The sequence below is a fragment of the Corvus moneduloides genome, chromosome 20 (assembly GCF_009650955.1).
Source record: "Corvus moneduloides isolate bCorMon1 chromosome 20, bCorMon1.pri, whole genome shotgun sequence".
In the NCBI taxonomy this organism is placed as follows: Eukaryota; Metazoa; Chordata; class Aves; order Passeriformes; family Corvidae; genus Corvus; species Corvus moneduloides.
Genome location: NC_045495.1, coordinates 1,121,929 through 1,133,208, shown reverse-complemented (window position 1 = coordinate 1,133,208; position 11,280 = coordinate 1,121,929).

Below are 11,280 nucleotides of genomic sequence, written 5' to 3'. Positions count from 1 at the left end.
GATGCTGTGTCTCCCACCTGGGCAGGCAGCATGTCCCTGCTGGAGATGTGTATCCGCTCTGGAGATGTGTTTTGCTCAGGACCTGGAGTGATCCTGATCAAAATCCTGTCTGCAGCGGGAGGGATGCTCACGTCCCACAAAGTCACCTTGTCTCCCGTCCACGCCGTGTTCCTTCACACCCAGGAGATCCTGAAATAAGATGTTCCCCATCTCCATGTAACCGCAGGCTGCTCCAGTGTGATGGCTGCTGGTGATAAAGCCCTCGTAGATGTCCCAGTTTTTGGAAGCACATCGTGCTGGCCATATGGCTGGGGAATACGGAGGCTGCAGACATGATGGGATGCTAATGAATCAGTGGTGTTATCTGGCCTGTCTGTGCCTCTCAGAACCAAGAAAAAATTGTTCATTAAGCTCTTGTTGAAGTGCCATCACGGAGAGAAAAGCATCTCTGGATTAAAAAAAGTGCAGCAATTCCTTGTTGTTCACTTCCTGGGTCTTCCAGGTGCAATTTGCTCCATTGGAGAGCCAGGAGATGGTTTTCCCGATGGCTCTAAGTACATTGCTCATGCTCTGGCTGCACAAAGTTGCTCCTGTAGCTGTGATGCACCTCGGGGAAGGTGAGTGTTTGCTTTTCTACTACACACGCTGTGACCCGAGGCGATATTGAGAATTAAGTGCTGTTTTCACCTCCCCCAGGCAGCTGTAGCTCCACTACCAGCTTGTAGCACCTCCATCCCTGCACCCCAGGAGTTCTTTCCCATGTCAAATGCTGCCTGAGAATGAGTCTCATCACAGGCTGAAACGTTTTCACCCCACCACAGGCATCCTTGGCTGCAGGAGTGTTTTTGGCTGATGCACCAAGGCACTCTGGGTTTGCAGAGACCCCACTGGATGGTGTGGAAGCTGAGTGACCCCTTTTTTCCCCAGGAGCCTTCAGCCTTGGGTGCTGGGGCAGGCTGGGGTGGCGCTGCTGCTACAGGGGCTCACGGAGGGGAAGAACAGGAGCTGGAGATGAGAAAGGAAACTAGGCCAGAAAATGCAGCAGATAGTTTGCAAAAGGATGATCCAAGCAGCTTTGATATGGATATGTTCCCTCGCAAAGACACAGCGCTGGAGGAGCTCTTTATCAGTGTCAGGAGATGACAAACGACGGCGGGGGAAAGTCACAGGGCTCGCTGCAGCTGCAGCACCTTGGAAATGATGCAGGTACCGGCACTGCTCGGGCCCGCTCCGGCCTTAATTAATCACGGAGAGAAAGGATTGTCTTCTCCTCCGGTCTTTTTATAGCACGATAAGCGAGGGAGGGAAGATGAGGAAGAGGAAAATTGCATGTGGGCACATTTGGGGAGGATCATCCCCCATCCCTGGCAGTGCACCCGGGACAGCCCTGCTTGGCTGGCAGATTTGTTGGGAAAAGCAGGGCCTGCCCTTGGGTCAGGTGGGGAGTGGGGCGAGGAAGAGGAGGGGAGGCAGCAGCAGTCGAACAGGCACTGGGAGCTGGAATTGTCCCTGCAGGTGCTGCCGGAGCCCAGGGTGGCACAAACCAACAGGGCAGGTTAAAAAAGAAATTTAAAAAAGAGGAAAAATCAAACCAGAGTTTCTTACCGTTACCTCGTCCTCTGGTTTGCTTTTTTTTTTTGAAGAGTTCCCTTGAAGCCTTGTCTATATAAATGTTGAATTATATGGTTCTTTGACTCTTTACTAGAAATTGCTCTGAATTACTTTTTTTTTATATAATCTGTTCCATTTCCAGCACTCTGCCATATCTTGCAGAGGAATATCTGGAGCTGTTGACTGGCTCATTCTCCTGCTGCCAGGCGGCCTCTAATAAAGTTGCCCTCTGTTCCACTGCAGGGCAGCAATCTGTAATGAAAATTTTATACGAGTGGATGGGAAATGGAGTTGGAATCTGGGTTTCAAGTATGATTTCGTAATACTCCAGGCATATACATATATATATATATATATATATATATATATATATATATGCACGATGGGGGATCTGGAAATAGAAGGGAATACTTCCCAACAATCGTGTTTTCCTTAAACCCCTTCCCGATGGGATCACTGGGAATGCTGGTGGTTCAGACCTCCCCCTTGGAGCCCTCCTGTGATGGTGTGAGTTTGGGAAGCAGAACAGCCCTGATGCTGTACCTTGAGTTTCTTGGGCATGCACTCATTGCTCCCATGGAGTATGGTTGGAGCTGGTGTCCTTAGAAGGGGAGCACCAGCGCTTGTCTCCTTCCCCTCCCGTGTCCGTGTTTAAATATTCCTTATGGTGCTTCAGGCACTGTCCATCCGTGCCAGGCCCTTGCTGGGGATGCTTCCTTGCCCTTCCCTGTGTGTTTCCATGTGCTGGTCATCCAGGCAGGTTCCCTGGGAATGGGGTCCCTGCTGGGATGGGGCAGCACCAAGATGTGCCCTCATGGTGATGCTTCCCCTGGAGATGTCCCTCCCTCCTGGCACGGAGCGATCGCCGTGACCGCGTCCGAGGCCTGGGCTGGGATCTGGGCAGACTCTGCTTCCCAGCCGTGGCTGTTTGAATATGGCACATCTATGCTAAACACGCAGCATCAGCCCTCTCTGGGGCTGATCAATATTTAATGTGGAATTTACAAAGATTGACTTGAGGATGCGTTTAAAATTGGAGCTTTAGCCGTGGGTGGCAATTTCCGAGTCGCAGCAGTGGAGTTTGATTATTTAGAGAGATGGCATTTTGCACATTTAAAATAATCCTCAGGACCGCGGGGCTGTCGCAGCCCCCTCTTCCCCTAAACTGTTGACTTTCCAATTGTTTTGTTTGTTGATGTTCAATATTAATCACCCCGGCTGCTCGCTCGGCGCCCGGCTGGGCTGATGGGCTCAGGCAGCCGGTGCTGGCGGCTGGGGCGCAGCTCTTTTGGGGTTTGGTGTTTTGCTGCGGTCCAGGAGGAAAAGGGTTTTGGGAAGGGAGACCTGTGGTGTGTCCGGTGCGCCCTGGCTGTCCGTGCTCCATGTTGGCCGTGTCTGTGTGCTCCAGGCTGGGAGCCAACACCCTGCACGTGCCCCTGCAGCACAGCTGGAGTGTGGGGACTTGTCAGTCCATGGGCTGGAGCTGTGAATGATGGATCCATGGAAGCTGAGTGTCCAGGGGTGCAGGTGCAGCCAGAGTTCCCCTGCCCTTGGCTGTGCAAAAAGCAGTTCAGGCTTTCTCTTGAGGCAGTCACAGAATTGACCCTGAATTCAGCCAATCTCTGCAGTCCTTGTGAGGAGAAGGAAACTCTTGTCATCGTTCATATGGAGGGTAGAATATATTTCCTTTCCTCCCCATTATCTAATTGTTCTACTGAGACTTTGCCCTATTTGATTAAAAAGCTTGAAAGCAGCTTGTTTCATGTATGGAAAAGAAGCACAACATACGGGAGTGACAGAGGTGTTCACAGATCTGAATGTTTTTACATTAAAGAAAATTGAAGTGGAAATACTTTGCTAAATGCACAGGTGAGGTGTTGGTGAGGAGCTGGGGGCACCCATGGGTGAGACCTCAGTGTCCAGCCCCGCAACCATGCGAGGGCACCAGATGTTTTATTGAGAACTTTAATGTTGGTGATTTTCTTCTCAGCCCCAGACCCCCCTCACTGCCTGCACACCCCAGACCCCAAATGCCACCACCAGCAGTGGGACTGGTGGGATCCAGCCACGGGTGGGATCCCTGTGGGTGGGATGCTTGCTCTGATTTCCTGCAGCAGGCCCCTGCTTTCACACCAAAAATAACACGTGCAAAAACCCAAGGACTTATTTCCCTTCTCCTCCCCCTTCAGATGGAAGCACAACTATGACAAGTGTTCTGATGAAGGCTGAGGGCGCCCCGAACATCTCTCCCCGTGCAGATTACTATGTAAATCAGCCACTTAATATCTCTGCTTCCCTCTGCCGCGCTGTGTGCCGGGCTGGGGACGTGCTGGGTGACAGCCCTGGCCCGTGGTGGGTCACACCCTGCCACGTGGGCCACCACAAAGACGTTCCCATGGCGTGTGCAAGGCCTGGCTGATACAAACCTGGACAAACGAGGCACTTATCGGCCTTTTTAATAGTGAATTCTGGTTTTTTTCCAGCACCTCTTGCCCGAAAAACCAAGTTGCCAGAGCTGGGTGATGAAGGCAGCATCCATGGGGATGCTGGGGACAGGAGCTGTGACATCTCCGTGGGCTGACACCAAAGCGCTGCAAAGTTTGTGATCAGCACTCGCTGCACATCTCTGCTGTCCTGGAGGAGGAGATGCTTTTCCCACTGCCATGGAAGAGGAGGCGCTTTCCCCCCTGCCCTTGCACCGTAAAACTCGTGTTTCCCAGGTAAGAGGGATGCTGCTGGCTCTGGGTGGCTGCAGGGGTGGGAGCAGGCTGGGTTTGTCCCTGCCCAGCTGGCACCTGAGCTGTCTGTGCACACTTCCCTTCCCTGGCTCTGGAGATGGAGAAGGAGGGAGGGTTTGATGGATGAGCAGAGGGAAATGCAGATTTATGACATGTGTGATCTCGTCTCCTCTGGAGCTGGGACTGGAGCAGGAGCTGTTGGGGCTGGGGTTGCAGCGCCAGAGGTTCAGCTTTGGGATGCTCCCAGCAGCTCCCATCAGAGCCAAGGGTGTGCAGCCCCTCCAGCAGGACCCCACCTCAGGCTGCCCAGGTTATTGAATGTCACACCTCTAATGAGAGCCGTGCATGAGGTCACTGGACCCAGCTGGTCTGGGCGGTCCTGGGGTGGCTGTGGGGCCAGCGGTGCCTCCGGTGCCATCCTGGCACAGCCAGCTCAGATCTGGCCTGTCCCCCCTGCCTGGGGTCCAGGCATTAACACCCCCTTTAACACCCCTCATCACTCTCCCAAGCAAAGGCCGTTTGTTTCTGTTGGGTTTTAATCTCCCTTATTTTGCTGCTTGTTCTGTGAGAAGATTGAGGCAGCAGCGCTGAGCTGCGCTGGGGTCGTTACTGCAGAGCCGTGATGATGGAAATGGCTTTGGAGTAAAGACATTATTAATGAAGATGATAAGCAAGGAAGGAACACCACGCTCGTGTACCTGAGCTCGCCTGGGTTGTACTTGGCCAGCACATCCATCTCCTGCTTGTATTCATCCATTTCTTTAAATGCCTTCACGGGTGATGTCAGCCTGCCTGGCAGTTCTGTGCCATTTAAAAGAACCAAAACAAATTAACTCTAAAAAGTTTACGTCTGAAATGGTGCTGCTTCCCAGCTCCTGGCTCTGAGCGAGGGGGAAAGCACTCCTGGGGATCCTGAGAGAACTGCTCCTGGCGGTTCAGCCGTGATGGGATGGAGCTGAGCTCCCGCTGCCCTCCCAGGGCACATGGCACGGCCTTGTGCCCACCGTGGGGGCCAGGATTGCTGCTTGTCCAAGAGAAATGCAAATACGGGACAATCAGCCTCTGCAGCAGCGAAGTGGGATGTGATGAAATCCAATCAGTTAATAACCCTTCACAGCCCTGGGAGAATTGCAGATGAACGTGCTTTTAAATAACTTTTTTTTCTCTCTCACCAGAATTACTCCCCCGTGTTTTTTTCTGAAAAAAACCCTCATTTTGGTTTGTGCCGGGCAGAAAGGGCCACCGGCTTCAGAGCCCAGAGCCAGGGAATCTCGGCAGAGCTCTGCCATTGCATCCTCCCGCACCGTTTTGCCTCCTGAAAAGGCACCTCCCTCCTTCGGGGTGGCCCCCTGAGCCTCCAGCTGCTGAAGGGGGGTCCCGTGAGGTTCCCACCTGCAGCCCCGGAGCTGCTGCCCCATGGAAAGCCGCAGGGAGCTCCAGCGGCTGACGCGGGGATGAGCGCTGCAGGAGCAGAGCAGCTCAGCAGACTGAGCTGATGAGCACGAGGAAGAGGAGGCTGTGAGACCCGGATAGTAATCAAGGCTAATTTGTTGATTTGCCATCCGGAGTAATTTCTTGCATTATTTTTTTCCCCCTATACAATTTGCTGGGGGAGGGGGAGCGCGAGCTCTCCATCCTCCGCCGAGCCCCGTCTCCCTGATTAGGGGCTGTCGGGATGATTGATGGGTTCTTGCCGGGGAAGGTGAGTCCCTGCCCCGTGACAGCTGGGTTGACAGCCCGGCGGAGACACGTCCCCACCAGCACCCTCCTCTTCCAATAGCTGCACGTCCCCAGCCTGGACGGTGCTGGGCTCTGGCTCCAGTAGCTCCTGCCAAGGTCACATCCTCCGAAACGCCGGTGTCCTCCCCAGAATGGCCCCTTCAATCCCCTGGACAAGGATGGAGGAGGAGGAAGGGGCATCTCCTGGGCAGGTGTGGGTTTGTGTGGAGGTGCTGGATGCTCCCCTGCTGTGCAAGGGTTGTGGAGCCACGGTGCTGCCGGGAGAAAATACCATAGACTGGGAAAAAAATCTCACTTAAGTCTTTGCAAAGCCACAGATAATGCACTGTGAGAGTGAACAACCAGGATGAAAAATAATTGCACTCCTATTTTTCTCCAGCTTCTCTTATCAACGACTTTATCACCTTTGGTTTTATTTTACACCTTATTTAGACTTTACTGTAATCCCAGCTATTTCACCATTGACACCTCCTTAATACCTTGTCTAACACCTCTGACACCTCTGGCTAATGCCCAGGCCCTGCTCCAGCACAGAGCAGGAGCAGAAAAGAGCCGAAATGGAGAGAGGGAAAAATTATTTACTACCCAGACTCTGTGAATAATAACCTCTGAGGAGGAGGTGGAGGCCAGCCCTCCCCGTGCAGCTGAGCTTTGCTATCTGCCACATCCGTCTCCACCTGCCCATTCCCAACCAGCGGTGCCGTGAGTGTTCCGCAGGAAGGAGAAGTGAGAGGACTTACTGTTCCTGGGAAACAGCAGCCTAGAAAGGCTCAACTTAGTGAACTGATGCAAATTAATTCCTCTCACTTGGACACCCTGTGCCAAGCCCAGCCCTATTTGAAATATTCCATCTCTGCGGGTCCTGCTGGCATTGGCAGCTCTGCTGCCAACCTGAGTGTCCACTGCTGGTCCACTGGGTCTGTGCACAGCAGTGGGGCTGGGGCTTCAGCCCTCATGGACAGCCCCGAGGGTGCTTTTTGGGGCTGATTCTCCTTTGGTGGCTGGGGAAGGTACCCACTGCTTTGTGGGGACCCCTCCTTTGCTGTGGGAGCTGCTAAACAGGTCTCATCTGTTCCTGGTTTTCTGGTGGAAATGGTGAAGGGGCTGCTGGGGCTGCTGCTGGGGTTGCCAGAGTCACAGAATCACGGAATGGTTTGGGTTGGAAGGGACCTTAAAGATTATCCGCTTTCACCCCCCTGCCATGGGCAGGGACACCTTCCACTATCCCAGGGTGCTCCAAGCCCCGTCCAACCTGGCCTTGGGCACTTCCAGGGATCCTGGGGCAGCCACAGCTCCTCTCGGATACCTGTGCCAGGGCCTCCCCACCCTCACAGGGAGGAATTTCTGCTTAATATCTGACCCAGTGGTTTCCAAAAAGTTTGAATTTCCTGACCTGGAAGAAATCTCACTGAACTCCAGTGCTGGGGATAACACAGAGCTCTGCTGAGGTTTTTCCTTTCCCCTCCTCTCCAAGCCTAAAGACCACAGCTACATTACCTAGATTTAACTACCCATTACACAAACTATATCTCTAAAGCGAGGGATATGGCAGCTTTATTATAAGTTTATTACATGCTAATTCAAGCAAATAAATTTGCTCCAGCTGTGGAGCAAAGGAGATTAATAACCTCGAAGATCACTTCGCTGCTTTGATGAGTTTCTTGAACAGAGTGGAGTATATTTAGGAAGAGCAACTAGATTAGTCAAAAAACCCCTTTAATTATTAGTGACACTGTGCAAACTGCTTCCTATGAGTGGAATACCAACTACTTAACTCCCTGACCTTATTATTCAAATAAACACTCCTTATTATAGCGACATGACTTGCTCATCAACACATCAGATCAGCTGCCTGGGTGGGGATCTCGGGGTCCCCGCTGTGTCGGCAGCCACCAGCTGGGCTGAGTGAGGGGTATAACGACCCAAAAGGGTTTAAAGAACTTCATGTGCCACACAATGAGCAGAGAAATGGCTTTGCTGGAATGCTTTTGGCTCTTGCTCCTTCCCCTGCTCAGGATACTGGGTTTTGTTCTGCAGTTAGTTTAGATTTTTCTGGAAGTGTTTAAATCTGGATGTTCTGAGCTGCCTCAGTGTTGCTGATGTTTGAATGTGTGGTTTGTAGAACAGCCTTGGAGGGGACAGTGGGGTTGTTCTTGTAACTGTTGGTCCTCTCCCAGTGGTCGTTGCCCTCACGTTTGATGGGATCTGGTGCAATTCTGCATTTACTAGTTTGTCTTCATTGGTGGCATGCTGGAGCTGGGTGAGGATTTTTCTGCCCCTTTCATAGACAAAAAGGCCAAGAAGGGCTCCCAGAAATTACTACAGATATTGTGAAAATATACATGGGTGTTTGTCAAAAAGCAGGTAATTGTCAGAGAGACCTCCGAGTGCAAGGGGTTTAACCCTGGAAGTTTTTCTGGGAGCAGGGAGCTCCCTGGGATGCTGCAGGATCCTGGAAATGGTGGTTTGGAGAGGAGCAGAAAGCGAGGGCCGGCACAGCTCTGCAGCACCCGCGGAGCTGTGGGGAGTTTGTGCTCCCACTGGGAATTTGTGAATCCCACTCTTTCGGGTGGCAATCGTGCAGTTTCGCTCATGGCCACTTGGTAGCTGGAGAGGAGGATTTGTGACCCTGTGCCAAGGCCGGGAGGGATCAAAAGGCACCTTCTGCCTTCTCCCAAGCGGAAGCATCCCCGGCGCCGCCTCCCGCGCCCTTAAACCGCAGCAGCTGCCCTTGAGCCTGATGGATGCGGGCGGCGGCTCCGGCGGAGCAGAGAGGACGTGGAGCAGTGATCCGCAGCACGAGTTGCTTCCCTTCATTCGCTCTGGTCCTGCTTTAGCCACGGGCCCAGCCGGATTCGGTGGATGCTCAGGGGACTCGGAGCCCAGGGGTGTCTCTTTGTGGGTCCCCAGGGTCTGTCAGCCGTCTGGGGAGGACAGTGTGGGTCCAACCGCTCTTACAAAGGCAGCAAATCCAGAATATTCTCCTGCTCCTGTGCTTCCCGCTCCCCTGTCTCTCTCCCCCAGCCCCTCTGCCTTCAAACAGTTTCTATTCTATGTAGAGCAAGCAAAAAATGATGTGTTAAATACAGCCCGGGCTGAAGCTCTGAATCAAATCAATCAATTCCTTTTTGATTCTCCGAGCTTTTGAATCCTCAGCCCTGCTGGAGGATTCTTAGCACAAGAATGGGGCTGAAGGAGCAATCCTTTCGCAGCGCTATTGACTCAATTATTTAGCCTCTTGATTTTCTATGAGCGGCCGCGCCGATATTCTGATTGCTAATGGCAGAGCATTGTTCGTGCGGCTCCGGGGCTCGGCTGAGCAGCGGCGGCTCGGGCTGGGCCACCGCCGCCTCCCCCTCGCTCCGGGTGGCATCGGCGCCTCGTTTTATTGTGCCGGATGCGAACCGCAGCGCGCAGGGATGTGCGGGGCTCGGCGTCCCCCCGTGGGGACCCTCCGCTGGGTTACGGCTGTGGCCGGGCCGGGATGCGCCGGTGACCTTCCCGTGTCCGCCCCGCTGTCATCCCCGCTCTGGGATGCTCCCGGCGCTGCCGGATCGATGGGGCCGGCGCGGCGCAGAGCGGGGAGGCTGCGTTTGCACCGGGTCAGTGCTGAGAGCCCGGCCGCGCGTCCTTCGGGCCGGCGGGTGCGGGTTCGTGATGCCCCGGCGGCTCCGGGCCAGGGGGTGATGCTGAGCCCGGCCCTGGGTGCTGCGCCCCTCCACCTCCCTTCAGCACCTCAGCGCAGCATCCTTTGCTGTGTAACTCAGCCACTATTGGGGCAAAGCAGGACAGGGGCAGGGACGGGACCTGGGTTCGGCTCCACCTCTTGTCAGGAGGGTTTGGAGCCCGCCGCCCAGCCAGGCTCACTTTTTCAAGATTAAAGAAGAGGAATTCCCCACCCATCAAAAGGTTGTGAAAGGACGGATAGGAAGCACTTTGGATCTCTGGATGAAAGGGGCTGAGAGGAACAAACTGCTGCCTGGCTTTGAAGAGGCAAAGCCCTGTATAAATCCTGTGCAGTTTTATTGGTGGCCCAAATGCGTTGCGGGCTTAGAAAAGGCAAAAGCAGGAACTTATTCCTGCTTTTTATTCTTGCTGATGTTTATGTCACATCAGAGCCCGCGCTGGGTGCTCTGTAGATGCAGGAGGTGACAGATCCCTGCTGGGTGTCACCAAGCGATGGAGACACTGCAAGTGCAGATTCCGTACTCGCTCCCGTCTCTCCGCGGCTGGCGCGGGCCGGGGTCACCCGGTTAATGCACGTTTCAGTCTTCATTGGCTTTTTAACTAGTTTTTAATCAGTAATTATTAGCGAGCAGGAGCGGTGCGCGGGCTCCTTTCACCCCTCCCGGGGCGAGTGCCGCTCAATGTGTCACAGCAATTAGCACCCGGTGGCGGCAGCAGGCTAGGGGCTGGACACTGGCACCGGGACCTCGGCTGGCTCCCAAGCTGCCAGAAATGCAGCAGTGGGTGGGAATGTGCCCAGGTTTCAGCAGCCCTGGCCCTGTCAGGGTTGTTAATGTTGGGAAGGTCAAGCTGGGGACCTGGGCTTGCTGCCTCCGAGGGATACAGTGGCTTTGGGGACCAGGCTCTTCCACCCATACTGGAAAGAGACTTTAATTTCACAAGGGCATGCAGTGATAGGACAAGGGGAATGTCTTCAAGCTGAAGGAAGGCAGATTTAGATTGGATATTGGGAAGAAATTCTTCCCTGTGAGGGTGGGGAGGCCCTGGCACAGGCTGCCTGGAGAAGCTGGAAGTGCTCAAGGCAAGATCGGATGAGGCTTGGAGCAACCTGGGATAGAGGAATGTGTCCCTGCCCATGGCAGGGAGTGGAACTGGATGGTTTTTGAAGTTATTTCCAACCCAAACCATTCCATGATTCTCTGATAAGCTCTGTTTGCCCTGCAGAGCAGTGGATGCAGCCAGCCCGGCCCGTGGGAGCTGCTCCGTGCTAATTCCAGCCGTTGCCGTGGAGGTAAATAGCAGGAATCAGCCTTTGCCTAATGCACAAACGGAGTCAAGTACTGCTGCCCTTTGCGAAGCGCTAATGAATTGCAAGTGTCTCTCCTTACCCAGGCGCTGCCACCACCTCGTGACCAGCTGAAAACTGCAGCCCTGCGCCCTCGACATACGGAGCTGCTGGAATCGCTCATTTCTGATGGTATTTGACATAATTGAATACAGAATG